This window comes from Ixodes scapularis, unplaced genomic scaffold (assembly GCF_016920785.2).
Source record: "Ixodes scapularis isolate PalLabHiFi unplaced genomic scaffold, ASM1692078v2 PGA_scaffold5__190_contigs__length_132052651, whole genome shotgun sequence".
NCBI classification, from domain to species: Eukaryota; Metazoa; Arthropoda; class Arachnida; order Ixodida; family Ixodidae; genus Ixodes; species Ixodes scapularis.
In genome coordinates this window covers 23,798,242-23,814,454 of record NW_024609880.1, presented here as the reverse complement: position 1 = coordinate 23,814,454, position 16,213 = coordinate 23,798,242, and positions in this window count along the sequence as shown.

Genomic DNA, 16,213 nt, shown 5'->3' with positions numbered 1-16,213 from the left:
GACAGCCTAGCAAGCAACCGAAGCAGAGGGATGGGAACGTTGGAGATAAGAGACTGGACGACACACCGCGTTTACTCTTGTTTTGTTTGCTTTGCTGGTTTCATTCCAAGCTGCCATTTGTAGATGAGAATTTGGAGAAAATACAAACATTGAGAGAAAACTGCACATTTGGTGATTCTCTGCGTTTCCTCCTTTCCTCCTGGATACCTACACAACATGCTTTATTACAGGAGAACCTGTTGCACCAGCTGAAATTGATCCGTCTCCTCCAAGAGAGATGGCTAGCCATTGCTGAGGCACTCTAGAACTGAGGAGAGCATTCGCTTAATGATTACCGACGCTAAAGGAATAAAACGCACATTCGATTGTCCGTCCCAAATGTGTGTTTTGTTCTTTCAGCGTCAGTAACTGAGGCACTCTTTTGTTATGATTTCCCGTTTGTCTTGATTCTCTCCCATTGACCGTACCTGCCAGTTCTTAGGAGCACTCGTGCCGGGGGCTACACCACTGTTGCAGGACGGGTTCGGACGTGGTTGGAGGTTTGCCGTGTTGCGACACTCTCAGCACTGGGCACACATAAAACTGCTCAGCACAGTTGCTATGCCTTGTGTCTACACCACATATGATTTCACATTTGTGCCCTGAACATCTTTCGCAGTGTGTCCGAGACTAAGCCATGGCCATGAGTCGAAGGCGGACATCCGTGGCTACACAGTAAGTTTTGAAGTTGAGAAGTGCTCACGGTTCGCTGAAAAGCATATGGGTCCAGGAGTCATCTCTGAAATCTGCGAATATGAACAGCATGGTGGTTCTGGTTGGTGAGCCACACTGGCGGACGTGCACATAGAATATATAAAGGAGCATAAAATCAGGTTGGTTTCATGAATGTTTAGACAGGCATAAGCTAGTTGGCCTGTGGTGACCTTTCCGACTGCTTTAGAGAGGTGATAGGCCTCCGTAACAAGCAGCATGCGGAAGTGGCAGGAGCTCTTACAGTTCACGCACATGGTTCACAAAACCAGTATAACTGGTTCCCGCACTAAATATTTATTGTGCTAATTCAAATTTTTTTTTTAACTGTTCTCCTGTTATTCTTTAACTGCTTAACCCCACCTCCAACCCGGCAATCGCACAGTTTGTGCTCGCGGCTTTCAGTGACAGCTCCTGGACCCACAACCCTGTGAACTAATTTTGTGCTAAAGAATACATGTTTAAGATTGGGGGGGGGGGGGGGGGGGGGTCATAGTGTCCGTGCTGTTGACTTGTGACCGGAGCTTACTCTCACAAAGAAAATGTGTGGACTGCAAAGTAAGTACATCTGCACCAAATATTGTATATATCACTTCATCAGATATCCATTCACATCCACATAGACTAACTAGAAAAACTGTTCAGCGGTAGCGAGCCAGTTCAAGTGGACGCCACTGTCAGATTGGCGGATGAGCAGACTGTTAAGGGTGGCAAATGTTGCTTATGCACAATGACAAAGGTTCACAATGCACAGGTTGCAAGTGTTGCATAGATGCACCCTATCGCAGATTTGTGAATGGCTTCAGAAAACTTTCCCATGTCGCTACAAAAGCAGGTGGCAACGGTGATGCATGTGCATTTGTGGAGTGGTTTCACGTGCATCACCCTGGCGTTCTAACGAGATCATGGGTGAGAACCCGTTACGTTACAAGCAATATTCAATGGAAGCATTGACTTTGCTGGCCATGGCTCGGGTGCCTGTTGGCGCTGTTACTAGCATTAAGTAAGGACCAACTAGCCTAAACCAAAGTCGTGTTATAGCATTAGTATAGCTATGCAAAGTTGGTCATGGGAGCCTTCGGCATGGCTGCAAGGAATGTGAATGTGGTAGTTTAGTGGCACTATGCTGGCAGGGAATCGTCTGCCGTGTCCCACAGCTTGCTGAAGCTGATGCCAAGAGTGCAACTACCACCCTTGGCATAGTAGCGCCCCTCGACAGTGGTCAACAGGTATTGCGCAGCTAGGCATGGCCAGTCGCATGCTTCGAGCAGTGACAGCCTCGATGTGCTTTGGAAAAGTCTGGTATGAGCAGAGGTTTGTATGTTTCCATTGCAATAGGAAGAATTGTTGGTCCTACATTGAGAAATGAGTACATACTCATGAAGTGTGTACTTTGAGATAAATATAAATATCCACCTTGCTTGGGAGTATGATAAAGGTTATCGAACTTCGATGTTTAAGTTGTTGATCGCGTGAAATAATAGCCCAGAATGTGTATCACCATGGAGTGTCACTGGTGAGGGCTACAGTTGCATAGGCTGCCGTAAATCTGCCACAGAAAAACGCTGGTGACTATGCCTGAAAGTATTCGAGTTTGGATCATTGGTAAAATGTATGGGCTGCGCGGAACTGAGCGCTGCGTGACAACCATACGTGCGTTCATCGGTGGTTTTGTACGTCACCACCATCGGCAAAGTGGGCGACTGAGCACGTCTACCGGTGCAAGGCGAGCTTCGCGCGGATGATCACGGAGGATGATGATAAAAGCGGCCGACGCGATCGCGGGGTGAAACGGTCGACGGGACGATACGCATTCAACCGGAGTCTGGGTTGTTTAATGCACAGGCCCTAGCACGTCCACACACACACACGTACAAAGAAACATTACTTGTGAAACTGGAACGGAATTAACACAACACAATTTTCGCATAAAATGCAAACAATCGCCGATGTCGTGTTCGCGTTGACAGCGCGGTTTGTCGGTCGTGGGAACAGCGCCGTCACTTTCGAATAGCCAACAAGATCCGACCCGACATGAAGAAGTCGAAAGCGCCATCCGCCGCCCTCGCGGCTCTCCGCCGTCACTCTAGCCGATGTATTTTTCTCCTAGCCGAGCTAAACCATTTGGCGTAGTCAAGCCAAGACGCCTTGAAGTTTACTTTTCGGCCGCTAACAGCGCTTGACGAGGTCGCCCGAGGTCGTATCACTCCCACCTTACCTGTCCCCTCCAACCCTTCCACACATTCCCGAGACCCGTCCGTTCCCCCTTCCTCTCTACCATAATGACCCGTCCGTTCCCCCTTCCTCTCTACCATAATGACCGCAGCCTTCTTAGCATAAGGAGCGGACCACCCCACCCACCAAAAGCTCCCCACGTTATCGCTGCAATCAGCGTGAGACTCCCTCCCTCTCCCCCTCATTAGGGAGGGTCCCCGTTTTGAAGGCGGATTCCGGCCAACACCACCTAGAGGAGAAGGCCAGCACACGCCTCCGGTGACGTCACGGCAGCAGGCTGACGAGCGCCGCGCTATAGAGCTGAGCTGAAGGCTTCGCGCGTAGCTTTTACGTTGTAGAAACGCGGGTTTTCGCACAATTTATTTTTTTATGAGCTAACGTGAGAACTGTGAACGCCGAGTGATATAAAGAAGCAATTTTAGAACGCAGGAAAATTCTTATAACCTACAATTATTGTAGTGAAATACAAGAAAGTGATATCTTGAGACAGATGTGTTATTTTTAATCGATAGACTGGGTGGTGTAATTATCTCTAAACGACATGGGACTTGTGTGATAAAAAAGAATCCCTATGAAATGACAATAATCGAAGTTGTAGGACCAGATAAAACGAACTGAAGTAACAATTGGATAAATGATGCAGAGGCATTCATTTCATTTAATTTCATTCACCTCAAAGGCATCCAAAGACGCATTACATCAGGGGGAATTAAAAAAAAATAAAGGACAAAACAGTAATTGAACATAAAAGGGACACCAACAAAAAGAAAATGTCACACACACACAAAACCGCTTATTAGCATGTTATTGTTATGATGCAGTTTTACAAATCAAAGTTCAGTTACACAAATTGATGCACTTTTTCAATGAAATGGGATATCTCTCAGTAACAATATGGTCAGGTAGTTTGTTCTAGTCAGTGTTGCAAAGTACTAAGGAAGAAAAAAGGAAAGTGTAATTATGGCACTGAAATGGTTCAATCTTGCAGGAATTATCTAACATGGATGATATGAAATTGGCAGCCCAGCACTAAGTAGATTGAAAATTGGAATCTGAGTAATATACATCTTGGAAAAAAAAAACACACAATCAGACTATTTTTCGTCTTCTTTCTAGATTAGGAAGATTTATGCTAGCTTTTAAAGCGGAGACACTAGTTTCGAATGAATAATCACTACATATAAATCTGTCTGCTTTGTTCTGAAGATTCAAGCCTCTAGATTATAGGTAACCTAGGTGTGGATTCCAAGTTATGCTTGCATATTCTAATGGTGGGAGGATAAATGTTTTGTATGCGAGTAGTTTTGCTTTAATAAGAGCAAGATCCCTACTAAAAATCTCATTTGTGTGAGAAACTTCTGTGTCCAATAAACACGTATGAATCATACAAGATATATAAGAACATATAAGAGCCCTATAAGAAGTAGATTAGAATAATATCAGAAATTTGTAAGAAGTTTCTTATATATCTTATATAGTTCATATGGTTATCATATATCTTGCATGATTCATGCGTTTATTGAACACAAGAATTTTCTCGTACAAATGGCTTTCTCACAAATTAAGTGTTTTTAGTGCGCTATTTGTTATTTGCTCAATCCATGATAATGAGTCTGTGAAATACGCGCCCAAATACTTGTACGACAGTGAGTCTTCTAGTGGTTTGGAAAGTAACGAGTACTGGGTTAGTGTTTTAGTGGAGGACTTAATTATGGACAATTCTTTGCATTTATATGTGTTAATGTTCATCTGCCATAGGGAACAACATGATGATATTGTATCTAAATCGTCTTGTGATTAATATAGGTGTATTAATTTTCCGGTAAATAACTCATGCATTAGCAAACAGTCTAATTGTCAATTTAATTGATAATGATAGGTCATTGATATATATTAGAAACAATAGAGGCCCGAGTACACTACCCTTAGGGGCATCTGATGCAACAGCAACGGGACCCAAATTGCCAGACAAGTATAAAAGTAAGAACATTCTAAAATTGTGATATGCTGGTTTGAAAAATGTATTGCACATATTTTGAAAAATTTATTCCACATATTTTGGCAAACTTTTCTTAGACCTGTGATCAACCTGCATAGGTTCAGCAATTAGCACTCTGCCTGTTCAAATATAGTACTTGTTTTGCAGCAAGCAACCTATCTGGTTACTACATCAAAAAACACCTGTGACCTATTTCTTGGCAATGTCACAATGTGAAAACTTTATATTTGCAAAAAAAAAAGTGCCGCAAAACCCGAGCGTTGCCCCATATGCAGATGTACTTCGACAGTACCGAGTCTGTGAAACGACACATTTAGGGCAGCTAAAAACAAGTTTTGTACACAAACAGAAGTGGGCATGGGAGCTTCATATTCAAAGTTGCTTGCATTTACAATGTAGAAGAGTCATAAAGAAGAAATTGGTCACCTTTGAACACTGCGAAACGAGCCTCCTGGTATCCATAAGTTCTGAAAATATCCGTCTTCAAAAACATTTATACACATGCATCAGATGCTGTAGATTATGTGACACCGAGACACACAATATCTGTGCAGCATGTTGGCATTTACGTTGTAGCACCACAAGATACCCAACAGACTGCTACAAGGACACCGATTATCTGCACACACACACACACACACACACAGATCGATCGACTTCAGAGAGCAGTTGCCTTTGCATGAGGATGAAGCGCAAGCATGTTGCTGGCCGGACACAAACTAATTTGTTTAGCCTTGACCTCTTAGTGTATCTTGCAACAAAGGTTTCTCAGTTAAAAGTTTTCACTGCAGTCCAACACATGCTTCAGCTCGAACTCACGATGGGTTCATCATTACAGGCAGCAGACATACTCTTCCTTGGTCCGAGTTCGCTTCTTGACATCCGTGACGGTTGGCAGCGAGTGTCTTTGATCGAGTTTCAGCTTTTCATTTCTTCTGTTTGCCATTCTTGGCGTTAATGCAAACATTCATTTCGCTACAGCATTTACACCAGCTCTGTCTTCCTGTGCAAGCAAACTGTAGCCAACTTGTTTCGTGCTGTCGATGCGGCCTTGCATTTTTCGCCCCTTAGGTTTTTCAAGGTGGTGTATATATATATCTATAGACTGCACTGGCCACATAGCCCAAGGCCGGGAGGCTGTGCCTTATTTTTTTTACAGCCCAGGGCCACATTGCAGGTATACCACGTTGCAGGTAGGGCGTCAAGTATCCGCTCGCTTGGGAAGAACTTTCTAGTTTCCATTGCTAGCTGTAGTGACTGTTGACATTGTGCTCCACAGCAGTATTCTGTTTTCATCTTCGCAAATGTGCCTTGTAGACACGTGATATTAGAAGCAAGCCAGTTGCCTATACATTCCGAAGTACTCTTCTAAGGTGTCAGTTTTCAGCTTGTCCCATGGAGGCCGTACAGTAGCCAGAGTTCGTCAAAGCAGTATCCGGGATGTGTGACCGCGTCTGCAGGAGATAGAACGAAAAAGGAGGAAATCATATTAATCTAAAGAAAGGTAATGCAATCGAAAATGGTTATAAAAAGAAAAAAACAAGAAGAATGCTCTTCTTTAAGCTGAAGTGGTTCCGTATTTGACAGAAAACACTGGCAGTGTTTCGATCTGGTATTTTGGATCACAAACATCAAAATTATTCTTGAATTTGATGTGCCGAATGCGCTATAATAGTAATAATAATAATAACAATGCTTATTGCACGAGCACATAGAACCAGGTAGAGAAAACAATAATAATTAATAGAGCTTCCTGGTGTGTGGTGGGATTCCTTGGGGAGCCTGAAGCGGCTCCAGCTAAATCGTTAGTATATGGCTCTGGTGTATGGATAAGTAAACTGATCAATGAATCATATTCCGGCTTGCGTGCACTCCAAACTACAGCTCAGAGACCCGCTGAAGTATAGGTCTTACTAGTTAGCTGTAGCGGATCATTTCTGCGCTCCGATGAGGATACGCAGAAACAACACAATGTACTTCTGTTGTTGTTGTTGTTTTTTAATTGATGTGCTGGTTGCAACCGCGATAACCTATCACTTGCGTAGCTTGCGAAAACATTCCAACCTGAACTCATAAATCAAGTCATTTTTATTTAATTCTGCACCCGCAAGTAGCGCCAGCATTTGAATATATTGCTTCCAGGCCACAACCAAATCACTCCCAAGAATGCATTCAGCGAAAAGTAAAAAACAAAAAAACGAAACCACGATGAGAAAAATTAAAAAGTTCTCACCCTGCCATGCCGTCAAGGAGCGAGATCTTCCCATCGATTCGCTGTATAGTCCACGCTTTCGTAGTCATCCTTGCAGAAACTCAAATATGGACACTTTCACATCCAGTTTTCCGTCAAAGCGCGGATAAACAACATCTTTACCGAATGACAGCACCGACCAGGCACCGACAACCGAAAGGCAGCTTTCACGTCCACACACGAGGCCGCGAGAGCACAATCCCAAATGTGCTCGATCTCACTCGAGAGTTGAACCTCTGACCCTCGGCGTCCAAAAACCTACTCGCTTCCAGAGTTGTTCTAGTCGATTCCTCCAGCCTTATTGTCACGTGACCCAACCCGCAGGAGTAAGTAAAAAAAGTCGTCGAAGAAAGGAACGCGACAAACGACCGTTGGGGAGAAAAAAAAAAAAAAAAAACGCGGCGCCGTGGCGTTTTTTTTTTCCTTTCCCTTACGCTTGACGGGGCATCAAGCGTAGAGGGAAAGGAAAAGTAAAAGAGAACGTGCATTGCAAAGAAGCCAACTGTCAAGGGGAGCCTTGCGGAGAAGCGCACTACCAGTTCAGCCTACTTATGCCGACGCTCCTTGAAGGGAGAGAGGGAAGCGCTCCGGCTTTCCATCTAGGTGGTGTTGTTCCGGCCCGGATTCCGAAGTACACCCAAAAAGAACTTGTGTTGTTGTAGAAGACCAGGATAGCTAAACTCGTGGAGCAAAACATTCTTCGCTTTTTGACGTAGCGGGGGGAGTGACCAAAAGAACGCCGCAAAGTTTCCTCCTCCCTGCGCGCGCTCAACTTCGCAACTTTTGACGAAAAATCCCCCGCGATCCCTAGGCGGTGCACGAGAGCACGATACAGCGCGGGGAGGCGAGCGTTCACGCCGCTCGCTGTGCGTTGTCTTTGAGCCCTCTAGCGCCGACAATCCCGTCATGCCTCGCCAAGGCGAGGAGCGAAAGCAGACGACGAGAGTTCGTCTGCTACGATGAGGCATTCGCACGGCGGAACTGAAAGAAAAAGTTGGTTTTCTGCTCGAAATCCCGTCCCGCGGGCCACAAACTCAAACGCGAGCTTGAATTGTAAGCGTCTGATATTTCACGAAGGGAGGAATCGACGGTCCATGTTTTATTTGCAAAATTTGAGTCATTTTGTAGCCGTACAGACGCTGAAACCTACCAGTGTGTAATGAAAGGCCCAGGACAACCACAGAGGCCGCGAGATCTAGCATAATTTGTGTATGGGTAAAAAGTGGAACATTTTTCAACAGAGCAAATACCTGTGACGCATTCACTCAGCGTCCGGGGAGGCTAAACATGGAGAAGTTGCCTGAGACTCAAGCAAAGTCATATTTGAACGGCAGCTACCTTGCCCCGTCATATTTTGTTTTGAGAAAGCTCTCGTTCTCAATGCCCTCACCAGGGAAATAAAAAGTCTTACGAAACGTATAGCTAGATGTTCCAAAGAACTAGATTTATGCCGCATCCTTTCAGTGATCCACTCATAATACTATGCTTAAAACGAAGCAAGCTCTTGCGCGTACAGTGCCATCAATTTCCTCAAGTGTACGCTGTTTTGTAGTCAGCTGGTTTCGGAAGCTTACGCCGTCTGTAGATATCTCTAACAGCCGAGTTGCTTATGTGGAAGTCATCCCAAATGTAAGTTCCACGTTGCAGCAACCAACGTTTATATAGATAAACGATGGCAGCGACTGCACTCTCGCATTCCCACCCATCACGTCGAACAAAAAGGCGCTAGTTTCGGTTTAGGTGGGTACTTTTCTACATCTATGGGACAGCATCAGTCTGCACTCGGTGCATTCGGCAAGTTCGTTCGGGGCCTGTTCTCCGTGCAACACTTGGTGGGTGTAATGCATTAGAACTCTCACAGTGCAAGTCTGGATCGCGAATCGGGAGCCCGTCACTGGCCTCACCGGCGGCCGTTGCTTGACGACAGGCACTACGCCGCGTCCTGTCTACACTCTAAAAAAAAGGGTATCACCTTACACCCTTTTGTCTCATATAATACACCCCAAAACTTCATTTCGACGTACAGCGCCCTATAGTCGAACAGACGGCACAAAATTTTACCAGGGGCTTGATAACGGTGCGATATAACTTACTAAATTGCTAAAGTACGTATCAAACACCAAAGAAAGAAAACACGGAGCTTTTGTAGTACGGCCAAGAAAACTCCGATAATCTTTTCTGTAGCTATCTTAATAAGTTGGACCGCACGGCTATCAAGCCCCTTGTAAACTTTGGGGCCGCCTGTTCGATTATAGGGCGCTGTACGTCGAATTGAAGTTTTGGGGTGTATTATATGGGACAAGGGGTGTAATAGTACACCTTTTTTTCTGAGAGTGTAGTTCTCCCTTTGTTTTCGTCCTTGTTGCTTTGGCCTATTACACCATGAGGCAATACACGCAAGTCTAAGGGAGAAACACGCAAAAATTGGAAGCTTGTACGTGGTGCTCGAGGGCGAGCATTTTATGACGTGCTGCGATGATTATGTCGGGTTCTTGGAGGTCAAATAGACATTCGTCAAGCGTTTCAACATAGATTAAAAACAATTGACCGGAGCACGATTGACTTTACCGACGTCGCTTGCTTCGGTTGCTAAATAAATGGCACGTTCAGCGACTAAACGGCACGTTCTGAGTTTGTTTGTCACGGAAGCCCTCACAACAGTTCAAAGAAAAAGCTTTCACCATGAAGCACTATGTACAAGCGGTTAAAACGATGCGAATGTCAAAAGTAAAGGTCTTCTAACTTATCGTTTGCTGAGCTTTGATAACTCCGAAATCACGGATGACTCCACCATAACTCTCGGTAGCCCTTGTCTCATTAAACACATCACAGTTAACGCCCAACAAAGTCGCCCTGGACCTTCAACCACACAACATTTAGTTAAACAAGATTGGTATTCTAACGCGTTTAAGATTCTTGCCCACAATATTACCTGTTATTTGTGGAAACACGATAGAAGTTTCATGGTAGAGAACAACCTACTAACGTAATAAAAATTAGTTTTTCCGTTTCTCCTATAGCATGCATAAGATCGTCTCAAGCGATGACTGCCGGTGGTGCCGCTCGACCTCGGCAATACAGGCCTCTATCCGCGATCAAGCCTCCTAAGAAATCAGTGGTGCCAGTGCTATTAGGCATAAATCGTTTATTTGCATCGGTACACCCATACCTGCCGCATGTCGGGACGAGGCGCAAAACCGTACATCTGGCCAATATTGAAGCCGGTTTTCAGCCGATATTGCCTCGACACTCGCCAAGTAGCAACGTGCTATTTCGGCGACTCGTTTGTGTAATTTATTTGTTATATCATATTATTGGATCCCGGGCCACTGTGTACACCCCAAAAAAGAAATGTACTGTGGTAATTACACCTTGACGAGAAGCAGGCACGTAGCCAGAATTTTGTTTAAGGGGGGAGGGGGGGGGGGGGGCCGCCGATGACAAAGTGCTCTATGAGGGGGAGGGAGGAGAGGAGGCCCCAGCAAAATGAAAGATTTCGGGGGGGGGGCCTTATGCCCCCCCCCCCTTGGCTACGTGCCTGACGAGAAGGGGTACTGTAGTTTTACATCTTTATAAAAAGGTGTAGTGCATTAACACACCTTTTAAAGGGCAACTCCGCTCAATTCCGAAAAATTTAGGCTTCCATGTGATTCACATTCACAAAGTAATACTCAACAACTCTACGTCTTCGGATTCGCGAAATGTGGAATAATATTTGTGTAATCCTAATTTAAACATCAGCAGATACCGAAACCGAAACTTCGGTTGCGTCAGGCAACATTGGTCTCGGGTCGTCACAGTCATGGGCACCTCACGTCGAACCACGTGGTCTTGTGACGTTCGGGAGGGAGCGAGAAACAGGACACGCGACGCGGGCAGGTCCTTTTTTTTTTTTTTTTTTGGACGCGGGCAGGTCGCTTTGCATGGCGTGGACGGTGATGGCCCGGGGGAGAGGGGGAAGGGGAGAAGACGAAAGAGGAGAAGGGGAGCGGAGAAACAGACCGATAAGCGCGCAGGGCAGCGGTGATCACGTGAACGCCCGGTCAGCCAACACCGGGAGGAGAAACTCATGACATCATCGTTAAATTTCGCTCTGAAAAGTAAAAACAAGCAAAACGTGAGAATGAAGTATGCATGCCTCTGACGTAGTGGTTCAACGTTGGCCGCTCCAACTCCGTGGCGTTGACTGCGCTGATGATTGCGCCTCGCGCCGCACGCTAGAGTTGGCAGATTTCGGCGACTTGGCTCGCTTGAAGGTTCGCTGGCCAGTTTATTAAATATATAGACGGAATTAGATCGTAATATTTGACATGGGGTCTTCCTATATGATACTGAAGAGGGCTACATAGTTTTCTAAATATCAAAAATGAAGCGGAGTTGCCCTTTAAGGTGTTTAAAAAATCACTCATTTTTAAAGGGGTGAGGTTTACATTTCTTTTATAAGGTCCATCGCTACACTTATTAGGGTGTTAGTTATGGGACACCCCACTTACAGGTATAAAGGAGTGAAAATGTTTAATGTGTATATACCTCTAACGGAAGACAATCTCTTTCATGTGATTACATCGCGTGCCGATGAAACGATCTGTCGATGACACGTCGTTCGATGAACTGATTTGACCGCCAATGAGTGACGACTGCCAGTAGAATTTCGGGGAAATAATTCTGCTGGCTGCCGGGAGACTCGACTCTACCCAAGAATTACCCCGGTTCTTGTTTGTTTCCCAACATTCTGAATTGTATACCAGCTTATTAGTACCTCTTCGGATATTACAGGAAAAAAAGAATAAATAAATGATGGCAGATGCAAAAACTTTGACAGCCCGGCTCACAGTCATGTGGGAGACTGACAGGTGCTCCTCAGTCGCCACCATGCCTTGAAAGCTACCGGCTCCGAAGAACCGGAGCGCGCAGAGAACTTGTTGTTCCACGGTCCGAGGCGGCGAACGAAGCTCGTCGCAGAGTCAACGCACAACGGCTTTCGATAGCCGGTACTGCCGCCGAAAGTCGTCGTCGGGGTGTTGAAAGGCGTCCCCGGTGGTCTCAGTAGCGACGCCGACGGTGGCGGAAGATAAGCTCGGCCGCAGCGTACGGCACCGCCATGTTGACAAAGTTTAACTTCGCCTCGATCCGAAGCGAAGATCTCGAGCTCAAACCACGGTTCTCGCAAAGTTCGGAAACGTCACTTTGACGTCAGCGACAACTTCGACAAACGAGGTTTCTTTTTTACACAAACTTCGAAAAGATTTTGAGCGTCAGCAGGTCACCTAGGGACAATCTGCAAAGCATTAATTTTAGCTTGGCGTAGGGATGTAGGGACAAACGGGCGCTACGTCATCGGCGAAGCCGTTCAATCAGCGGGCTCCTCGCGCCCCTCACGCGTCGCACGCGCGCCTCGGTGAACTTTGCTACATCCTGCCTCTCTCAAAGAAATGAGCGTTCGAATGATTGACACCTCGCTCGGCGCGACGTCAGCGTCGCCAGAGTCCAATCAGCGCGTTCCGCAAACTTCGGGCACCAAGTTGTGCTTGACGAGTTTAGCAACCCAGGGCAAAGAAAAACATGTAGAACAGACAAGGTGTCTCCACAGTGGTCGCACACTGGTGGTTCGTCACCAACAAGTAGGTAACGATGGGTAAGGAAGGTGTGGCCGATCCTCAACCGGCACAGAAGAACCTCACGGACACGGCTCCGGTTATAGGAGCTTTCCCAGGTACTGATGCTTGGCTTCCCTAGTAGCACGAGATGTTGCAGAAACGTTACTGCAACGTGGCTAATGTTGTGCAACGTTATGCAACGTGTAACAATGTAACGACAATATTACTAAAACCATATTGCAAAAACATTATTTCGAAACATCAACACAATGTTACACAAGTGAGATGCAACGTTACACTACTTTTACGTATGTTACTGAAATGTTGCTGCAGAAATGTTAGGGCAATATAATCCAGAAACAAAGAGCCTATGTTTCAAAGGTAACATTAAGGAGATGCATCTGTGATAACTTATAAAATGTTACAAAAACATCCCGCAACTTGAGAGGACAACACGCCTTTCTGTCTGCAGAAACATATCTCGCCTGTATTTATTTCATAAGATCCACCACCACAATGACATCCCCCTTTGTCACACCTCCACCTATTGTCAGTCATTCCCGCCTATGTCATCACTAGGCAAGAATCATCCCCCCTACTTATCGCTGGCATAGCTGATTGCACCGAATTTAAAGATGCAGTGTGATAATGAATTCGGGGTCTGGTTAACAATATTTTGATTTAGTTTTTAATGTGTTTGTTTGCAATTAGATATTTCTGTCCACTCCACTCTGTAATGTCTCAATGCCCTAAGGAAATAAACCGCTACAATATTTCTTCGTCCGCACCCGGCGTGAAGCCCACAAGGGTTAATTTTGGCTCGAAAAAAGTATTTTTCTTATACAGTCCCCACTCGGTGTATAGTCCACAGGGGCAAATTCAAACTGAATATCTGTTTCCTTAGACGGTCCACATTATGGGGAGAGGTCCTTTTGAGCCCGCTTGTCGTGGTGAATCACAGAGCTCATGAGGATTAAGCTTGACAAACAAAGATTGCCTGGAGGCACTTAAGCTAACAGCCTGTCAACCCCAAGACATCAAAGGCCTGGACGACACACTGACAGTATGACCTGTTTCTCACTTGAGCAAAGCAAAACATATTGTAAATATTGTATTGTAAAATATCTAGAACGAAAGACACAAAATGTATTGTATCCCCTGCACCTGCAGATAGTCTGCAGAGTGAAATATTAACTTTTAGGCATGTATAGTCTGCAGACTATGGTCTGGGAACTATTGTACTTTTGTGTGTAAAGGGCCCCATTGAATGGATGTAGCAGTTTGGTCTTACTGAAGTAATTTCTGAATTAACTAATGAATATTTAATTAAAATGGACGGAGCATGGCCTCCCAGTAATCAGAAATAGTAAACGGAATGCACAGTCTCCCCAATTGCCACTTCAGTTTTGGTAGAGCTACACCTGCATGCAGCACGAGCAAGCTCAAAAGCTTTCGAATGGCCCCAGTGAGCAAGCGCCCACGAAGCAGGATGCATGCACCACGTGCCCTTTCGCTCACTCATGTCCAAAGGGCTGTCTCACGCTGCAAAGCTGCGGTCTAGAGGCTGTAGCCTTCGCTGCACCTTATTTAAGGGTCAATGCAGTGTATAGTTGTGCAGGAATATTTGTCACCATTGTTTTTGTTTCTGTAATTGTAACTGCGATTGTAATTTATTTGCACACGGATTTGACATGTATGCGACGATGTGCAAGGCTAGACAAGAAGGTGATAACCCTTATGCATATGCGCCTACTAGCAGGTCGCCCCCTACAGTGCAGGAGACAGGAGAAAGGGGACTCAGTAGGGTAAAACAAAACAAGCACACACAGCAACAAGAAAAATAATGGTGCAAGTCACTGGTCGTCACGAGCTCAAAGCCAGTTGGCGAGAGAAGAGCCAGCAGTGGCGGGTGGTCCTCCCACGGACAGGCTCAGGCTGCCCAGTTCTTTTGCTTGTCCGCACTGCGGAGTACAACGAGATCCCGGAAAGCGGTCCATCGAGCATCCGGCACAGTGCGCGCATCCGTGAGGCCCGTCGCCTCTCGTGGGGGGTCGCCGACCAAGGGCACCCACACCAGGCGTGCATCGTACGAGCCGTCCGCTGTGCCATAGATGATCCGTGTCGCACGGCGCTGCACACTTTCGAGCCGTTCCCAGAGGTGCTGCTGGGGCGGGGACCAGGTCGCCGAGCAATACTCCAGTCCAAAATGGGAAGTACGAGGGCCGTGTAGAGCGCTTGCAGAGCTTCCGTTCTACAGTTTCGTCACCCGCGATATGAACTCACACATCTGAAGCGCCTATCAAAGAGTATGCACAGATGTAGCACTCGTAAACCTGAGTTTTTAAACTTCTGATGATGAAAAGCTTGTACGCGGATCACTTCGTCTGCTCTCAATCGGTGTCATCGGAAAAACGCTTGGAAAAACGCTTAGGAAGAACGGGAAAACACGGCTGCCATTTTGAGTACGCTGCCTGGATGGATAGATAAATACCCTTTGTAACGAGTAGTAACGAGCGGTAGCTTGCGTCACCTAGCGACGTCGACCAATGTTCACCAACACAACCAAACTTTATTATCGACTAAAGTGCTAAAGTGATTAAAAACAATTTTATAATTAAAAAAATTATACGTGTTATTTGGTACTATATACAATAAAATTATTTATTTTGTTCATTAATAAAATGATCGAAAGCGGGGCCATTCTGGACTCTATCGGGCTCTAGGCCTTTCGTCTCTAGCCATAGCCAGAAGTAGCACTTTTCTTTTGTTTGCGCAGCCGTTAGTGTTCCGTTCCCGCGCAAGGCCGAGGCTTTTGAAAGCGCTATCCGCCGCACCATTGTCACCATCGCCCTATCGTTCAATCGCCGTTCTCCCTGCAAATAACACAAAACAAGGTACGTGGTATTTTGTTACTTGTTATTGTGGAGAATGGAGCGCGTTAAGCGTTCGCTGTCGGAGTTGTCCGATCGCCAGAAAAGAAGAATCGCACAAAACGCTCAGAGGGAACTAAACTCCGTTTCAAACATAGCGTGCAATGTAGTCAAAGCTAGCGCGCCGGTTTGCACAGCCGACCGCGACTACGTTCGCTCCACAAAATAGTGCGGCCCCTGAAAAAAACAAAAAGTAGAAAAGTGTACATCTTTGGAGCTAATAACTAATAGTGGCGTTATGATTTCGAGGGAACACCGATTCTTTTTCAATAAAAAGGAAAAGATAATGTAAACTACTCCAAATTATTTTCCGTTTTCGTTCGTGCGGCACTCGCACTCGCTTCGGGCTTTCGGGTTGTGCGGCTGCCCCTGCCCAGAGCCTCCTAGATAAGTGTACTATGCCTGTCAGCTCCGCTATCAGGGCGGTACACGTGCCGTGTACAGGTAAGTG